Raw genomic sequence first — 21065 nt, 5'->3', positions numbered from 1 at the left:
AATAGCAGGCGAAACAATGGTATAATTGTCCGTGCGAAAATTATACAGAACCATCTGTTTCATTTAATGTAAAACAGATTTAAAATAGAATAATCGGAAAACGAAAATGAACGGAAAGAAATCAATTCGTATCAAACGTTACATATCGTCTACATACAGCTGCATTAGTTCAAATATTGTTTCTATATCAATACCGTCTGTAACTCCACTAATTGTCAGATATTAATTTCAACGAGTTACTCTTTGTTTTTTATCTTAGAAATTTGAAATGCAAAATAGGAGACGAAATTATTTATGGGATGAACAAAACATACTCGAGAAAGCAAATGAGAAATTCAATCAAATCTGCGTAAAATACGTTGACGCGGAGCGATTTAAATAAACGAGACAAATCTTCTGTATACCTAAACTCTATCACTAACGACAAGTGACCGGCAGTGGAGAAATGCTCGAGCGTCTCCGACCGAACAGGAGAAATAAAAATCAAACGGTAGTTCGGCGATGAACGTGACAAAGTTGTTTTTCCTATAGATAGAGAAAATTTCTATTCCCTCTTTTCGAGTGGAATTTCCCCGGGCGCTGGCTGGCAGTCGGTTCGCGTAAGAAAATGAACCGAGTCGAACCAATTGTCGTCCGTCTTCCGCAGCGGAATTGCCAGTCGTCCGAAAACCCGTGAAAACTTTGCAATTCAATATGGCCATTCGACTTTTCTCGGCCAAACGGACGTCCGACCGTGACGAATGTATCCCGACGTCTCTTTCTTCGAGAAAATCCGCGTAATTTCTTCACGAATAATATGGAGGACGTATAGGCGGGCGGAAAACTTCGCCGCCGGTTGAAATAGTCGGTTAGAACTGATAAATCCTGTCCAGACTATGCTTGAAAGAACTTCCAGGCAAAGTTCAAGTCGGTCTGGTTCTTCTTACAAGAAATTCGGGAAGATTTAGGTTTATTTAGAGCTGATAAATCCTCGCCAAGCTTCGGTTAAAAGAACTCGAAATGTCGAGAATCGAGAGAAATGATAACGTTGTTACGATTTCTTTTATCGTCGATCGTGTCCCTTTTCATTTGCAATTGTATTTGTATTTACATACGTATGTAGGTATGTTAAATGGATCGATTGTTTGAAACCATTGACCGCTTGGTTGTTTTTAAGATTTGTTTATTGTCTTAATATTGTTTTAATATTGTCTTTAATATTTAATTTTAATATTTTGTGTTGAGGTTGACTGATAGAGGAACCAGTGGATGAATTTGTAATAGAAAAATACATTGAAATAAGTATAAGAAATACAGGTATATGCTGATCCAGATCCTCACTCTTACAGTGTTACAATACAACAGAGGAAAGGGTATGATAGGGAGCACGTTCATATATTTATAGCAAAGGACATTACCAAAAAGTTAATCATGTAGCTCTAGCTGAAGGCTACAAGAAGCAGTAATATAAATCTACTTATAGTCCTTTTGTTCCTAGACCTTGTAACCCAAAACAAAATTTATATTCAAGAACACAATAATATGGACCTCTCTTCATTTCGAATTTTTTGTTTCACTAAAAAAGTGGTCTCCAGGTCGCGGATATACGAAAGAGAAGGTGTACAATTTTTCTTGCAGTAATTACTTCAACATTTCGGATGTCGATAAAGACTGACTGTCCTTATGATCGTGATTGCTAAGTATCCGTAACAATATGATGATTCGTCTTAGGCGAAATTTTGAGAAAAATTCGCGTTTATACGGATTTATTTCTGTTTGTATGGAAATCGTATATTTTGCAGGGGTTTTGGGAATCTTTTGACGCTAGAACCTTCAATTAAAATATATTATTTCGTGTGGATAATTATAATCAAAGAGATATGCCGATCATATTTTCATCCCAATAAAATTAAAGTTAATTTTTAATATGTTATAAAATTGTAAATGTAAAAATCCTAAAATCCATTATTTTAATTACCTTGATTATTCTAGTGTTAAATATTAGGTGTTTCTTAATTTGAAATAATACTTATCGCGTTCAATGATACCTATCAAAACTGGTAAATTACAGCAAACAAGCATGGCATCGTAAATAACTTTTTAATCATACAATCCAGTATCGTGACAACGAATAAACAACCGGATGTAAATTTTAATCTCTAGCTAGCGAAATAATTTTTTTCCCGCGTGACCATTTCGCAGAAGATTAATCAAAGTCTCAGGATGAATTGTAGAGACTCGGTCAACAGATAACAGAGATATCTGGATGTGTATCATTCGCAATAGTAAAAGAAAAAAAATCGCTACGGCTGGCAATATTTCAGTCACCTAATATTTTTTGTTTAATTCCTATCTACTATTTTTATTTTTATATTTTTTATAACTGTGTTGTTTCGTTGAGCCATTAGCTTGCAAAACAACTGAAGCAGGTTCGATGGGGAAAAGCTGTCAAAGAACGTAATATTACGGCGGTTCTTATGAATACGATCAATTTTTTTATTTTTTCTTTCTTAGTTCATTCTCCTGTGCATTTTTTCAGCATACTCTTTTTTTTAGACCATGTTAATCTACCACGCTACAAATATTCGATTATTCGTATCGCTAAGATTCGATACACAACATAAATCATTCCCTCGATCGAAACGAAGAAATACTGATGTTCTCTGCAGTGTTTCATCGCAAACAGAGTTTTATAACATGAAATACATCCACGTCGCGAAGCTAAGCAATCGAAGGTGAAATATATTTTTAAGTTCGTTCCATCGTGATAACCTGTTAATAGATTACATAAATCGATGTGGAAAGCATTTAAATCATTGGAACGCCTCTCTTAAATCAATTAAACTAATATACTACTACGTACGGTTATGTGAGTGATATTTTATAACCGGAAGACAAAAGAGAAAAATATTCACGATACCATTAAAACCAGCAGAAAAAAGAATCATAGTTTCGGCAAAAAATACAACTTACAAAAATCAGCTCCTCTATCAAAATTAGTAGCGACGTTTAAAATTCATCTTGAAGATCCTATGTCACCGTTATGGGAAATATGCTAAATATTTATTGCTTCGATTATTCGACCGTGTAGTATCGGAATCCTAAATTATTTCAGATTATCAACATATGCCGCGCAAAAAGAAAAAACGAGATCGAAGAAACCCATCAAGAGCAGCAGCTAACAAGAACGCTATTTGCCAGGGTGAGAAGCGTTCGCGCGACTAAAGTGGATGATGGTGGTATCGAAGGAAAAATAACGGAACAGCCGGAAGGACGATTCGAGCCGAATCGAATAAAAGAAAATTGGCTGCTAGGCCAAACGAAGTGAATATTCAACAGAGGAAAAAGAGGCAATCTAAAATCTAGAAATGCGGAACGAGCCAGGCCAAAGGGAGAAAAACAATGAGAGTGGGAGAATATTAGAATAGGCGAATAGGCAAGAGAGGATTTATCGGAGCTTGGTTTATTAGCCATTAAGGAAGAACCTTCACCTCGAATATTGTCCCGAGTAGATTCCAACGCGTCTGACTGTCGATCGCACACAAACACAGGCATATACACACGTGCGTTCGTGTACGTGAAAAGCAATGATCGGACTCTGTGTAAGCTGCAAGCTGCAGTCTGCATTCGAAGGGTGGAAAATTGAAATTGAGCCTTCGACGTTCAGATATAGCCCGATGTCAGCACGGATTCCTCCGCTCTCCTATCTACCCTTATGTACCGCTCGGTATACTACTTTACCTCTTGTAATTTCCGATGGTTTTGCACCCCATGCTATATCCCTCGGCTTTAGTCGAACTCCATGGGAGGTAGACACGCCGCGAAGACGATAATTAGCATTCCGGGCGGACAAAAGCATCGTCTAACTCGCGCTTTTGGAGTTTCGACACAAAGAATGAGGAAAATCACGTTCGCGAAACGATTTCGTGTATTAATACGATTTATCGCATTACACGGAAATTACAGGTATGCGTGAAAGGTTGAATCTTTGATTCTTTACAGAGGTAAAGATTGTTAGACCATCTGATGTATTCTCTGCTATGTGTGTGTATCGGTTAATATGATTATAATATAACAGTAATTAACGGAGGTATACTCGCAGATATTAGTAAATCACGTTATAGTCTTATTTTGTTAGCGAGATAAGAAATATCTTTTATTAGCGTCAATTTTCCGATGTTGTTAGTTTTTGTTTTCTCAGCGAAGTAGGTTAAAGGTTAAAGTTACGAAGCTTTTAAGAGCGTCATGAGATGTAAGTACATTACGATCATGGCCATGTTTTTCACGCTTTTCAGCAGAGAAGGTTTCAAATTCTATATAGGTACTCTCGCGAGTTCTTGGCTCATCCATCAGTTCCAATTTCTAGTGTAATAGTAAATGTTCAGTGACTGCAATGGGGATTGCCAGGCGCTGTTGAAGTAAAAGTTGCAAAGAACATGAAGAGGAAAGGAACGAGAAGCGAAGAAATGCATCTTGAGTCTATAAGTGAACCCGTCACTGACACAGTCTAACAGATCCTACTTTACACAGAGACACTTTGATGCTGGAAGTTTATTCGCTGAAACGATAACTCGCTGTTCACTTACACACGCAACGTATTACTAGTAAGTAATCGATTTACACGTGAAATTCAAAAATCAATTATTATGCTTCTCTTTTCACCGCTCCAATCCCTTTTCAGTTTTCTTACTTTGTTTCTTTCACGCGTACTACTAATTGTAAGCCAGCAGAGTTTTTAATTCTTCGCGTTGATTCTTTTAATCGTTGGCATTCTTTCTTTCGTATTTTTACTTCCAGCGTTTCAATTTTATAGCTACCTTCCTATTTTTCATTCCCAACCTGTAGCTACCTTTGAATTTCATTCCAATTTTCTCCGAAATACGAATAGGTATGTCGCAACGAATTAGGAAGATATTATTTGCTCGAAGGGATTCGGGCAAGGCCCGATCCTTGACGACGTGAATTATGGAAGCTTCTGGCTGCTTGCACAAGGAAATTCCCCATCGGGGAGGTTCCCGTGTCCAGCAGACTCGCGAGTTGTGTTATTAGTTCTGGTCGTTGAATGGTCTGCGTGCCTTGCTAGACCGATTGTCACGCGCATTGTCTCGCTCACGCTCGTATTTCAGTCTCCTCTTGATAGGCTGGTCTCCTTTTACGGTACAGTATACTCCTAATAAAAGAAATTAATCGTCCTTGTTTCGTACAAACTCGATACTGGTGGAAATCAATGGAATTATCAACATCTTCGACAAAGAACGATTAGAAGAAGGTGAAGTTATTAAAATTATATGAAAACGTCGCACGACGTTGATTTATTCACAACACTACAATTCTCCCCTTACACTTTGTAACGAATCGATTTTCCAATTAATTAAGAACAATTTTCCTACGTGATGTATTAACTACCATGTCGATGTTAATTAAACTGTGACGTAACAGGGAATTAACTAGGTAATTAAACAGATTCTTAGAAGAACTTATCCATGGATTACATTAGGTTAAATACCTTATTACTATGTTTAACGCAGGCACGCAACCATATGTCCCAAGACGAACATGAAACAGGAAGCGGGACGCATCTATAGATACGGCAACCTATGACCTACCAGGGAATTGTCCCATTTGTTCTTAGAATCTAGCTCGATGCATCTCGTGCGTGCCACTCGTATCTTATCCTAGTTATTCGGTAATTTCGGCTAATTAGAGAAACGTGTAATTGCAACGAAACCGAACAATTGATTTAAGAGAATCGAAGATTCAGTTATTATGGAGAAGTTACATAATTACAAATACAATTTTACACATGTAGTATACAACAAAATAACGAGAATAAAAGTAAGACGAATTCCAACGCTCCTTTACGAACGCGACTAAAAAGAGTATGACTTGGAAAAGAAGTTGTTTTACTAACCAAATATTACGAGTACTATACTTTGGATAATTTACATAGTTATGTATATTACGTGTATTCTGTGAATTTTCTATGAACATATAAAAATCAGCATATTAGTTACGAAGATCAACTTCTGGAAAGAGACGAATTTCATTTTGGTTTAGGAAAATTCGCACGAATATAGGAAAAGAATCCGTGGTATCGATCTAAAGCAGGAACGCGACGAATCCGGAATGCACTACTCGTAAAACTGCTATTACTTTTTACCGATTCCGCGATGGTAAACGGATCACGTACAGGGTCGCGGTAAAAGATTGAGAAACAGACGAAGAATCTTTATTTCCAACGGCTCGCTCTGAATACAGCTGTCCGGACAGCACCTCCCTCCTTACTTAACATTTTCACCTACACTGGGTCTTTAAATATTGCCGGCAGACTCGAAAAATTACGATCGAGACTCTTCCTCACTTCGATTCTTTAAACATGGGATCGAATAAATCTCGTACTAACAGAAGTGCAACGTTCAGGAATAAAGTTAAGGACGTTGGGTTTATAAGGTGAGATTAAAAAAACTTCGTAGTCGTAATAAGAGTATTAAATACTTCGACAAAAAAAAAAGAGCGCCAAGCTTTAAAGATGAACGCAAAACGAGAAAAGTAATATTTCTCGGTGGGAACAGGAATGAAATTAAAAAACGCTGAACTTCCGGGTGAAAGAATTTAATCTGTCTCTGCGGTGGAACGCGTCCAATTCGAATCCGCGCGAATTTCAGACGCACCACCACCTTTATTGCTCGCTGAGTCGGAGATCATCTTTTCTCTGCCAACCGCCCCGTCCTGATCGCCAACGATAGTCGCGTAACCGTCCCAACTTTATCGGTATTCTAAGGTTTACGCGTTCATTGAATCTCCCACTATATACTTTGCATTCTATTCGAAGTCATAGTGAAAACTACGTGCGAGTATTCTTCGTAATGGCTGATTCTTTGACTTTGAACGTGACGTAATTCGGATATGTAATAAATCTACTTTGAACATGCAATGGCTACACAAAAAGTATGTGTAAATATCCTTATTCTTCGGTAAAGCGTTCTCTCAGCAGGTCTTACGTTTCATTTTCATAGCGTACAATCGTTTGTAGCGACATTTAATCTTAACGAGATTTAATCTTGCTTTACCTAATTAATTAGTTTATCTAATGAATTACAATGAGGTACAAATACTTGTCATAGCCAGTTTAGATATTTTCCAAGAGGCGTTTGCTGGAAACAGCGATAAGTAAAGATTTCAGTTGTTCGAAGATGGTTTTTAATTGATTTAAAGAAGAATTTTATTTTCATCGACAGCGTAACTACAACATTATAATAGTGGAATAAGATCGATAAAAATTAGCAGAGGGAAGAAATGCACGATGATTGGCCGCACAAAGTATCGACTAACTTCCAATACGGTAGAATCAGATATCGGCGACGTTCGAGTCGTAAAGGTGGATAGCCTGCGTTTCCGAAATTGAGAAAAACGATTCTGAACGCAATCGAAACGAAACGAGAGATTTGGGACTTGCAAGATACGTGAATCTATATCAGTGACTTTCCGCATTGCAAGAATCCATATCGTCGAATCCTAGGTAAAATTCGAGATACAAAGCAGCTTTTGCTTCCTTAAATTACTAGCACAACGTATAGAAACTCAAAGATAGAACCAATTGAAGATGTTTTCGAATAATTTGAAGAGAAAATTACCGTCAAATTGATACTTGGCTGCTGGCAATTTATAGCGAAAAAGTTACTCCGAAGTGATAATTTCAATGAAATCTTAATTAGTTCATCTGTGCAATGAGACGAAAAAGCATGAAAGCGTATTCCTGACTTGTCAGTGCTTCGTCAAAGCAATTTTACGTCTCCAACGGTATCTACACTGGTAACATCGTAACACCGAGTTAAAGTGATTTCGCATTCCCCTCGAAATCGTAATAAAGCCCGGTGTCACCGTTACGACCGACACGAAGGAAATAGTCTGCCTAACGGCCTCATTGGCTTGAGAATCGCGATGCCACATCAAGATACGTTTCTTCCCGGTGACTACATCGGTCACGATGAATCAAAAACCACTCGTTGAATATATTTGCCGAATAAGTATATACCTACTCAATATGCTTGTACATATGACAGATATGCAGAATCACTTGGTGCATTTGATCGTCGAATCGATTAGACGGCATAGAATACCATTTGAATGATTTCAAAATAAATCACGAAATAAATCTGCAAGTAAATCTCGCAATACCAACGTTTGCGTAATACCGCATTGAAAATAGCTTTCACGACGTTCCTTTTAAAACGTCAAAGTCCTGACTTGTCTGATAAATCTTGATTTTTTCCAGATTCTCCATGTCAATCCTAATCTTACATTCAACGAAAGAATCTGCACGTCGACCATCTGTCTCGAATCTTAATAACGTTATGTTTAAATTTCAATATTTATTATCACATTTAACCCATAGTTCATACGATTGTCGTTTTGTTATGTAAATATAAATATAAATATTCAGGAGTTTAAAAAAGATAGTATCGCGAAACTGTACAGCACCTCGCAAAAGGATACTTACCAAAGTAGGAAGAGAATAAAAATTGCCAATCTGTCCTAAATTTAGCAGTTCGATGGAAATTGTCGAAAATTTATCGAACCAATAATATTCGAAGTTATTTAGATTACACTAGATTTAAAACGCGCTAGAATAAAATTCTCAGAAATTCTCCAAGTCGACCACGGTCGACGATACCTAAATTGCGTTAAATTTGAAACAAGTTGAATCGAAATTCTTAAAAATTCTCCAGGTCAGCGACACTCGGAATTACTCAAACTGCGTCAAATTTGGGACACGTCCGATCGACATCCTCGAAAATTTCCAGCACCAACGACGCTTGAAATTACGCAAATTGCGTGGAATTTAAAACGCATTCGATAGAGACTCTCGAGAATCGTTTAGACCAGCGATACTCCAGATTACCCAAGTTGCATGAAACTTACAAATGCGACTCGTAAGTTTCCTGCATTGCTATAAATTACAGCGTTAAGTAGCCTCTGAAAATACTCCACACACATGGTTATTATATTCGTTACGTCTCTCGATTATTAAATTACACGAGCGTCGAGATCCTCCTACGAAATTAGCAAAATCTACTATCCATCCTGGCAGAGACACAGAACAGTGTAACAAGACGGAAAGACGACGACGTCGAGACCAGTCTGGAAAGAAGATGTACGCTCTGTTACGTGATCGTGACGCAATTCCCTGCGCTGTATCGTTCGTCGAGAGAGCACGCCGGAAGTAGGTTCGCGGTTAATGAAATTGCCTAAGTAACGACCACGTGTTACGTGTCCCCGTGCATAAGGGGGAAATCCCGGGGATCTTTACTGTTATGCAAATCGAGAACGACGAGCCGAAACGATTGTCGAAAGCGTAACACGGCGGTTCCGGCAAAACCTCCTAATTTTAATTAAGATCCCTATCAATTGCTCCCTTCCACCCTACGCTGTTTCGCCAGAGTTTTAGTTTTTTTTTTCAGCAAACGAATCCACCATGTTCGATTCCGTCTACCGGTTTGATTTATCTTCGCCAGAGACCTTGCAGTAAAACGAGTTTCCAGGTGGCTCGTTTTTTCGTATTAGTTGGCGACGATAAATGCCGAGGATATTTGATGGTTGGCACTTTTATCGATTATTAGGGCTGTTCGGGGTTTCCTTTATGGCGACGAATAACGGGGTTTGAAGTGAGAATTATTGGTTTACAATGATTCATGTTTTGATTTTTCATCTTGACCCAGGTTAAGATTACATACTCTTTCTTCTTTCTGGTATCAGAGTATCAGTGTTTATGGAGATTCAACGATGTTGATCTTTGACCGATATGCACAACAGTCTGAACGAAGTTAGTTTTAGTTTGAGAATATCTCCTTTGAATTCCTACGTAGTAAAGTATTGTATATTATACTATATTATAGAGTATAGGATACACGAATTGATATTAGTATTGGAAAAATTAAAGGAAATTAAATCCGATCTAAACTGCTATGATTATCCACGATTCGACGATTACGGGATAATAGAGTATTTTTGTGATTCTTTTATCGCGAATAAAAATCACTAAGAGAACGTTACATCTAATATCATAAGTCAAATATTATATTCTTATATTCTAAGAAGATGAAACCTTCCAGCAAAATGTAAGAGCAGGAAAGATATGTACATTAAAGGAAGTAAATATGAATTTTGTCAGAAAAATTCAATTTCATGCCCGAAATAAACGATATTCCTTAAAATTTATCGATCCACCATCAAGAATTTCTTACACTTTCATAGTCATTTTTCTTTCTGCTCTTTTCCATCGATTTCACGAGGTCCAAGAAGAGATCTAGCTCGTTCATAACTCGTGCAACGTCGCGTTTTTAGAAAGTCCCGGGTCTACCAGGGTTAGTTTACAGTCGCCATTAATTTTTATTATTCATCGGCATTTTTCTGCCATTATATCGCGTTACAGCTATAAATTTTCATGAATATTTCGGAATCTGTTGGCACAATGTCCACCCGAATTATTAATATATGGAAAATCGCTGCTGTTAAATATTTATCGTCGTATTTTTACGATGAGAAAGAGCGTGCATCGGATTCTTCCTTCAATTACAACGAAAAACAATTTAGACGGCAACCGTAACAACTCTAGATCAGTTCCGTTTCGATTTAAATAACTTTGCATTCGCTTAACGTTGCAATGGAATAATAGACTAAAGTGGAATAATAAAAAAATAAAATAATAAACTAAAAATAATAAATGGATTAATTTCCTATTGAAATATCAAGCGAATGCTAATTATCGTCAAATTGTCAATCTCTAAACATCTATATAAAAGAATCTTAGAAGAAATGCACACTGTTATAGAAATCTACTGAAAAAATACTCACACCAAGTTATTTAATCTCAGAATAGTCATCGTCGAGTAATATCAACCTTAACAGATCTAAAAGCGAAGCTTGTGTTGCAAGAAGCGTCTAAAAAAATATTCTTTGCCAAACAACCCTTCCCAAATCTTATTATATTCATTTTCATACGTAAATATCATTTCTATAACCTAATTGATTTAATAGCAAAGCTTCGCTTACTCGAAGCATTTGAAAAGAATATTCGTTACCGAATAACCCTTCCTATCGTAGCAACACTGATTTATTTCTGAAACAAGTTCCGGTTATGCAACGAAAAAAAAAAGGAAAGTAAGGGAGGGGGACAAGAAAATCGACTCTCTGAGTGCACCTGTTCCCCAAGAAAGCGTAGCATCCACCGTTCCAGGATCTGGTTCGAGATCTTTCACGGTAGAACGGTGGACGTTTTTCGATTTAATGAAAGAGTTCCATCTCGAATCGAACCAACTTCGGTGTCGGCCGCGTGCAATCCGCTTCGTCCCAAACAAATACCGGTCCCGGCCAATATTGATCCTCGTAGTAGTTTCTCCTTTCGCGTCTTCCGCTACTGGTCATCCGTCGAACAATGACCCCGTCGAGCATGCCCGGCTAATGAAACGCTTTTAACAGTATCGTTTCAATGCTACTGCCCGATGGCGCGCCAACTCGACTGTCTCAAGTCCCAGAGACGTCCTCGATCCTCCGAGAATTGTCCTCCACGTTTACTCTCTGAATACTACCGGCCGTTCTTTCAACGAGAGCGATTTGCTGGTTGAAACTTGAGTCGATGCCTGTGATCGTTGGACCGCGTTCAAGAAGTGAATTTTATCGTACGTTCATGGCCAGCTAAACAATGACAATTGTTTTCGAAATTTCAACGTTTAGTTATTTTCTATAATGCTACGAAAATAAAAATCGCTAATGTTAATGTTACGTGGCAACTTGGAGATTCAATTGAAATTTTCAAAAATTTACCGAACCACCAACATTCGAAATTATTTAGATTACGTAAATTGCATTAGATTCATATTCGATTCATACTTCTCTTCAAATTCTTCGAGCTTCGAATAGAAATGGTAACTTTCTGCAAATTAGCAATATATTTAGTCTTTTTTTTTTTCTTTCTTGCAGGAGAATTTCCGAGTTCTACTCTCGAATAGAATATCAAAGAATTCAACAAATGCTAATTATCAGTTAAATCTTCATTGGAACAATTTATATTTTATGTATACTCGTGTACAATTTTCCTATTCGTCAAGCCATTAAATCCAGCCAGCTTTTTACTTCTTTCAGCTCTTTAAACTCGTAATATTCGTGATAATAAAAATATAGTTGTAGCTTTAGAATAAATTTGTCACTTTCATTCGCGAGGAGAAATTCCTGAAATCTACATGATGCGATCTACATGAAATTCACACACTATATCCTGGACAATCAGTCGCTTCCATCTGCATCCTGAAAACCAGCGAAAAAAGGAAAAGTTTCACCCTCCATCGAGCACAGCCACGCGCGTTCGAACGATACGATTGCGACTCATACGGGCTATCTGCCAATGGCAACGTTTTATCTTGCTCGAATCGCGACCGACCATTTATCAAAATCGTCCTCCCTCGATGGCGCCGATTCTCATGAATCGTTCTATCCGCGTGAATCACGTTTAACGCGCGAATAATTAATAATTCAAAAGAAAACACGTCACGTGTTACATCGAATTCATTCTTCGAAATGATCAGAACCTTGCCAATAATTACATTTTCGTCAAGTTTCACGGACATTTAATACTTTATCGCGAATAATAGTCTGTGTCAGAATATCTGGTATTATAAGTAATACTTTAGAATCTCTAGAATAGAAAGGTTATACTTTAGAATCTTTCCTCAATGACGTCGGATTAACACGTTGACTGCCCTGAGAACCGCAATACGTTGAATAATAACGTTTAATTTTTGCAAGATATTACTATGTTGTATCTTTTTTTTTTTTTTTTTTATTTTATTTTGGTTATTTTACAATCCTTATGGACATTTGGTAAAGTGTTATATCTTATTGGTGAAGAAAAAAAAAAAAAATATAGCATGTGGGTGGCTACCCCCAGCGGGGTGCCAGCTTCGTTTTTTCCAAGTTATATCTTTTATGATATGTTGTATCTGCGCACATTTTCTCTGATAACGTTGTCTAAATTGTTCGCGTTACCGATAATTTGTTACGAAATTTTATTTTATATTCTATTTGTCTATGAAATTGATCTTACTTTAGTCATTCTAGCAAATTTAGAAACGTGGGTCACCGATGGCCACTGTTACAGTCAACGTGTTAAGCGACTGAATTTAGAATCCAACGATCACCAGCATAGTGAAAATTAGCAAATCCGCTCACTAAACATCTGTTTTATTTGCCAGAATTTTTTACTCGCACGCTTTAATCAGTGGCAGACAAAGTCACGCATACATGACACCCGCCGTAATAGTGTTAATGATACAGACATTTTTACGCATTAAGAATTCGTTCGCTTTCTCTAATTACAAATAGAAATCGCGCAACGTGTCGACAGACGATCGTTCCACCGCGAAATTACGCATAACCAGGCCACACGATTAACGTTATGCGAGTGACGAAAAGCTACGCCATTGATGGTTGGCAGATTGGCTAACGTCGAAATTCCGGAAGCAAATATTTGACCGGATGAATCGGTTGGCCAGTTGCGGAACAATCTGATGATTCGCTATAGCAGACTAACGTGAGGCGAGGTTTATCGTTGTTAGTGTAAATGTATTTCACGTGTATTTCTCTATATTATATGCATTATGTTATTTTTGGTTCAGAAAGCAGTCAAAACGACTTATTTATTAGTGTTTAGAGCCATAAAAGATTATTAGTAGGTATCACATCTACATATATTACCTATAAGTATGCTAAAATTGAATGAAGAAATATTTATTTTCAATTAATGGAATTTTGTATAAATATTTATAATGAATAACTGAGTATCGAATATTAAGTACACGCGGTGAGACTTACCTCGCCACATATAGAAAACACGAATGCACCTAACACCATGTGTATCTGGTTAAATGTACTGAGCTCCTAATACTTTGATATGAGGTGGATATTTATACGTGTGGGTTTATTAAAGAGACGAGTGATAAAATTATAATAGTCAATGAATATTAAAATCACATTAAGTACTAGTACAGAGATTGTGTATACCGGTCGTGATCGTCGCACGCTCGATGCTACTGTTCGATTCTACGCTCGCTATTCGACTGTATGACTCGCTATATAACTATCCTAGAGAGCACGTAGTCTATTTCTATCGACTACATTATTATTATAGTATTATAAAAGATTTGGATGTATTTCCGGTTCACGATCACAAATAACAGCGATAATATTCTTCCGGAGTTCGTTTATCTTTGAACATAGCAAACCAAACAACGTTGACATTCCAAGGTACAATATGAGTCTCTCCCGATTCGAATCTTTCGGTGACTCATATGCCGCTACAGATATGTGGTTTAACATCGTTTTAACGTTTAAAATTAAACGACGTGAACGCTACTTCATATTGAAGCAGTATCGAATGTGAGTAGTTATCTCATGTAATATGATATCTATGATCGTCTCACGCGAGCATTCTCGAATCATGGCTCGAGATCAGTTTCACCAAGTGTAAACATTTTAAAACATACGGTCTCACAAAGTCATTTGTACGTGCAATACATATAATTTTATTTATGTTATGTTAAAACTGTCTTACAATTAAAACTAGACAGAAATTATACACAAATATATTAGATAATTTGTTCGACGGAGGAGGCGCATCAACGGAAGTCATAAATTCCTATTACAATTAGATTATCGACGTCACGAACTGATCGACTCCCTATTTCAGTTAGGATAATAGAAGTGATTGAATTAGTATAACACTGAGTTTGACAGGTTATAATATACACTTTATTCCAACAGCTAGTTTCGCGGAGTATACAAATGTTCGGAGAGACTCGCAGGTTAAGTTACGATGTCGAATTGTAATGTCGTTTACAATAAGGTTAGAAGTATTCGACTCGAACAGTTATTAACAAAATCACGATGTTAATCGTAATAGGTTAGCGAGTTACGGTATCGCGAGAAGTATAAATCGCAAGATAGAATAGGGTTCAGCGATTTAGTGACTTGGCTACTAGTAGAAAGATGTTTTGACTGAGCATGTAAAGGATGTAAAACCAATCAAGAGATGTTGACTGTTCTAAAGATGGAAAATCAGTAAAATTCGATGACGATGCCGTGGCGGAGGAAAGCTAGTGATGGGTGTATCTAGCGCACGGGACCATCGGATTTATTAATGACAATTTTGGCTAGAAAAGTGAGTGCAATAGTCATTGCTTCTGATTGGACAAGATGAAGGTTGGTGGATAAGAAAGGGACCTAACCGCCCGCGAGAAAAATGTTCCTAGCGCGAGATACCGAACGTGAGAAAAACCAAATTTCCCATATCTTCCCGTAGTAGACAATAAATTTAAGGAACACTTGAAATAAAAAATGTTTAGTATGAAGGACCTTAACTATGAAAATGCCAAGATGTATGGTGGGTCCTTATGACTATTGAGGGTACGCAGTAAGAGTGTGTAGACATCTGGCTGCCATCTTGTCTGCGGTGTGGGGCTTGATTTGTATAGAGAGTCACCGGATGTAATATAATTATATATTAGATAATATAAGAAAACTGAATCATTCTTCTAATTCCAAAATAACCTGACTTTCCAATTGAAAAAGAATTCAATCATTTTTAAAATCCAAATATAAATTCAAAGTTAGCATCATATCGTTCCAACCATCCCTTAATGCAGAGGAGAATTCCCGCGATTGATGTACGAGAGGGCGCGCAAAGCTCTGGGACATAAAGTACCATATCAAATCATGTTCGGCCACAATTGCGATCTATCGGGCGCGCGTCAGGTATCACACCTTAGCCAGCGAATAATTTATCGCGATTCCACGAGCAGGCAACAATATAAGCAATTTCGCGCGCACAATACACCAGGCCTGCCATCCCTCCAATAAATATGAACAGAGTAGTAATAAATTACGAAGGACGATTAGAGCGGACTGGCGATAAATTAACGTGAACGCGCGCGCCCCCGTGGTGTATCAGCGTTGCATCTCGCGAGTGATCCGCTCGATCGGTTACACAGATTAATCCCTTTTTACTTTCGCAACACACTTGAATGACTACACATTTTTTTATTAACACTTATCAGTAGATAATAATAGATTCTTAGTAGATATACGTGTATATTAGTATAATATATGTACTATACACTATATATTTAATAACAGTCGCGGATTAAGGAGCGGACGTTACTAAAAACCTCTAGCTTCGTTGTCTCAGAGCCCATAATACTTTAAGAAAAGTACATTTTATTTTACGAGTAGAAGGGGTAAATTGTCTTATAAAAAATATTTAAAAAACTGTATTTTAAGAATGCATATTAAAAAAAATATTAAATATAACTCATTACGAAATAAATTTTATTTCATATTTACATTAACTTATTTCATTTTAATGGTCTTCTCCTATCCCCCATTTTTCTATGAAAAGAGCCTTCGCTGAATCAATAGTCTCAGATCTCAAAAACTTTAATTCGGCTCTTATAGCAACTCTATTGATAGTCGTTTGAATCTAAATTTCGAAATAATTCGTAGCTTCTCGATAGTGTAAAAGATCGATCGACTCGAATATTATTTAGCAGTTAAATCCTTTGAAAGTCTCGATCAATGTTGAATATTGAATTTATACAAGTTCTAAGTCTTTAAATTTTCGATAAGTCTTGAAAGTCCCAGAAGTTCGTTGAATATCCAATATGCATTTTCTATGAGATATTGTATATTATATGAAAAGATTGAAGATTTTTATTATATAATTTGAAAATAAAATACACGTGTAACTAATGCGCCACGTTACTGTACTGAAAAAGTATAAACTGCATTACCACCAAAGACATCACCTGTGATATGCAACTGTGCTTGCAGAGGGCAGTAAGTATTTGGCACACAAAATACAATTATAATAGTTACACTGCATCAATTAACAAATACTAACAGCGTATCCGAAGAATAGAAAAGCTTCATTTAATACCACAGAAATATTAATTGATAATTTTTCTGTCTCTTGATATTATATCGTTAAATAAATTTTATGTTACTTTTTATAATTTAAAAATAACAAAAATAAAGATGAAAATGAGAATCGCGATTTTAAGAATTAAAAAAATTTCTCCTTCGAGCCGGATTCGAACCAGCGACCTATGGATGTCTCTCCGAGAACCAACCAACTACAGTCCACCGCTCTACCAACTGAGCTATCGAAGGATTTACAAAAATGATGTGTTTTAATATAAACAACTCGCTATAAAGCATTCAAGGTTACTTGATCATAATACATATATGAATGTATATAATATACACGTATAATACTAATTGCTACATTTTTACCGATGAATATTTGAAAAAAATAAAAGAACTTTTCGTACTTTGGAATTAATCGTAATAAGCAAAAAAAAAAAAAAAAGAATATTAAATACAATACACGTAATTCTATGGAACATAATTATTATAATATGGAATATATGATTATAAAAACAAATACCACGCTAAATGTTTTTCAACTTTGTAAGTCTTTAAAGAACGAAGTGATCGTGTATAAGTAAATTTAGATCACAGATAAACAAAGTTATCAAAAGAAAAGATAAATATCGATGATGTCAGGGAAGTTACAAAGAAAATGAGGCGTTTATACGCTTCGTTCTCTCTCAAGGTTCACGAATGCTACATGTGTCAATAAAGTTAGATGACAATTAAAAAGTAAATGGCTGACAAAAGTATGTGTCGCGACTTCTAGATTATGAAGTAATTCCTGACAGAAAATCGAGAGAACGAAATAGTTTTACGATCACGAGAAACTATATGAAATGTGTAGATGGTTAATATAAATTAAATCATTGTTCGCAAATCAATGGATAACCTAAAAGACACTCACCAACAATGCACGTTGGAATGCCTTGTCGACCGGATGGTAACCAAAATACTCCTCGACACCAACGTTCACAGAATCGTTTGACGAAGTTAACATTTATCGCAGGCTGGCGTCAGGTTTGCCAAACATTTCGCAGAACTTCAATGTACTTTTGTTTACACGCACCACGCATCGCACTTTTAATACCGAACGCCATTTGTCGAACGTTTCCGAACAAATTTTCACGACTGTCAAACGCGCCTCTAATTGCGTCGCGTACTGCCATCTATAAGACCCCTACGAGAATTTTGGATTTGAATATATTTTTCAATTATCACTTTAAAAGAAATTAACGACGGAATATTTTAAACATCTTTCGTTCTATTAAATTTTGATACGTTATTGAAAGTTGAACGTTATTATTAAAAATTAATTACATTATTAAGTATTAAAAATAGAAATTGGCGAAATTGAAAAATACAAATTATATACTAATATTATTAAAAATTAAATTTTATGCTTTAATAATATTAAATTACAGTAATATTTATCATTAATTCGTCTATTATTATATTATGCACACATAGAACTTAAAAATATGATTAAAAAAACTTTGTATGAACTGGTACTTTATACGAGCTTCGGGGAAGATATATAGGTTAATGCATATATATATAAATTTTTAACGAAGATCTGTTAACAAACTGTAAAGTTTCGTATTCTGAAACGTTTTTCGACATAATGTTTATATCTTACGTACCATTTTTTAAGATATATGTACGAAGAAGACGCGGAAGCTTGTGATCAGATTCGATGACCGAATTCAAACTGTTAAATAATAGCTGAAAAGCATTTTGGCGCGATATATCACCATCTTTAGTCATATCATGTTATTAAAATTAAAAAATTTTAAACAATATTTGGATTATGTTTACACCGATCTTTTTCCTTAAATAACTTCAAAAATCAGTTTCTATTCAAAATCAGATTCTGTTACTGTGATACAATAAATTTTTATTATTAATATTTTTTGTATCATCATATTTTACGCTTACTATTTTAAGTGACATTTTGCTTTAATTTTTAAAATTTTTGTTCCAATTTAATTTAATATAAATAATACAATTTTTATGATTCGATTTAAATCATTTTCTATTTTGATCTATTATGGTGGATATCATGTATTACTTATTCTCATTATCAATGTTATTCTATCAAGTAACTTTGAAAGAAGGGAATGAAACATAACCTAGAAAGTAATACATGAATATGAGATAGGAAATATATATAACAAGCTATATCTATGATGTTCTCTACTTTCTTATCTCTGTATAAGACATGATAAAATGAGGTATAAGAATATGAAATGAATTGTTAAAAATTCATGTATAGTTAATGAAAATAATTAGATGAATGTGCAAATATCAAATGTAATTAGGAAGATAATAAAATGGAACAGAATGTGATAATAAATGCTCAAAATGGACAAATAAGAAAAGAAATAAAACCTTGGTTCAATGAACAAAATATATACATAAATCAAGGTCAACCATTATCCCACCAGTTATCTTATAACAAATATCAAAATAACATAGGTAAGCAATAAACAGATAAACTTTGTATATATGTGTCTTTATATAAATTAATTGTAGTTTATTTTATTCAAGATTTTTATTATTGCAGATCTAGAAAATTTTTTTGATAATACATCTACAAATATTTGGTGGTAAAAGGATACATCTATTATGAGTTTAGTTCCAGTACCTGTTTGTCAACATGATGACAATACCTTCAACAAATAACTCATTCAGAAGTAGTAAATAGCAATATTTATTATACATATCATTTTCTTATGCAATGACTTTATGAACTCCTACTTCTGTTATCCTATTAGATCTACTACTAAACATTGAATTATTTAACTCATTACGACAAACACAATTAAGTGTAGAAGATTATGTAATGTCTAAACAAGTGAAAGAATCAAAAACTGTATAAGAATATAGAAAACCTTTAGAACATACAAAACATCCTGAGCTATGGAAAATGAATATAAAAAAAAATGCTAGACTAAGAAGCGAAGAATATATTGGAGCTGGAGGTAAACCAACTCAATTTTAGACAGGCTTTAAGCATAAAGAAAGATGAAATTCATATCAAAAGCCTGTAATTCACAGGGAAAATAGTACCAGCAAAAACCATGGGACCTCCTTGAAAATGCTGCATGTGTTGCACTGACAAAATAAACGAAGCTACTCGGAATGAGCTGCATAGTGTATTTTGGAAAACATGTAATTGGGAACAATGGAAACAATGCATCGCGTTATCGGTCAAGGAATCTCCAAAACAACGAACTCATTGTTGAGAAAACGTCAAATCGAAGCATTGTAGACAAATTACCTTTACTTATTCGCTTCTATTAAAAGAAGAATTTATTACCGTATGTAAATGCATGTTTTTTAACACATTTACGTTATTCGAAAAATTTATGCGTCACGTTATAGATAAAAAAAGGAAGTCTCCTAGTGGAGTTATGTAACCAGACCAAAGAGGACAGCTTACATCAAAAACGGAAAAAAGTGAAAATGTTAAGGACAGGGTACGCACACATATTAAATCGTCACCGATAGAAAAATCGACAGGTCCGATGGATTATACAGGAAAGAAATATCTAGATTCTAGGCTAAGTATAGCTGCTATGCATAAGCTTCATGTACTAAAGTGAAAAGAAGATATTCCAGAAAGCGACATAGTTAGAAAAAGCTATTATAGAGAAATATTTAAGTCAGAATTTAATCTTGGTTTTAAACAAGTGAAGTTTTAAGTGAACGTTTGACTACCAAATATTATTAACCACTAAATTAGAGTAAGTAATTAATTTCTATACTTAGGAATATTAGGATTAGTAGCGTGTCCTTTTAATATTGTTAGTACAAAGAATAACATATTTTATATAAATATATTAAAGAATATTAAAAACTGTTAATAGTGTTTAAAATTTTAATGTTTATTTTAGCATCTCAATATTCAAGTTAATATTTAATATGTTATTTTTAAAATAATATATAAAATGATATAATTTTATAATTTGTATTATAATATCAAAAATTATATTTTGTATCATACTTTCTGTAATATTCATAACATATATCACTACAAAATTTCGTTCAAGTAGAAAACGTTTGCATTCTTATTTCATTTATGTTATATATATATATATATATAT

At 35.2% G+C, this 21065-nt stretch overlaps 1 long non-coding RNA gene, 1 other non-coding gene and 1 pseudogene across 2 annotated transcripts in view; 1 reads left to right on the top strand and 2 right to left on the bottom strand.

Moving 5' to 3' along the window:
* Positions 1 to 18344, bottom strand: part of LOC132916550 (uncharacterized) — a 56812-nt gene extending 38468 nt beyond the window's left edge. Inside the window, exon 1 of the long non-coding RNA XR_009660123.1 lies at positions 17864 to 18344. This is a non-coding gene — a long non-coding RNA (uncharacterized LOC132916550). The remainder of the gene's footprint in view (positions 1 to 17863) is intronic.
* Trnay-gua (transfer RNA tyrosine (anticodon GUA)) lies at positions 17103 to 17196 on the bottom strand. Its single transcript has 2 exons — positions 17160 to 17196; positions 17103 to 17138 (listed from the first exon to the last, which is right to left on the bottom strand). It is a non-coding gene; the product is annotated as a tRNA-Tyr (tRNA).
* A 230-nt stretch (positions 18345 to 18574) lies between the features above and the next one.
* On the top strand, positions 18575 to 21046 carry LOC132916466 (uncharacterized; annotated as a pseudogene).
* The last annotated feature ends 19 nt before the right edge of the window (positions 21047 to 21065 follow it).

This window comes from Bombus pascuorum, chromosome 1 (assembly GCF_905332965.1).
Source record: "Bombus pascuorum chromosome 1, iyBomPasc1.1, whole genome shotgun sequence".
Classification (NCBI taxonomy): Eukaryota; Metazoa; Arthropoda; class Insecta; order Hymenoptera; family Apidae; genus Bombus; species Bombus pascuorum.
This window is presented reverse-complemented; position numbering and strand designations above follow the sequence as displayed.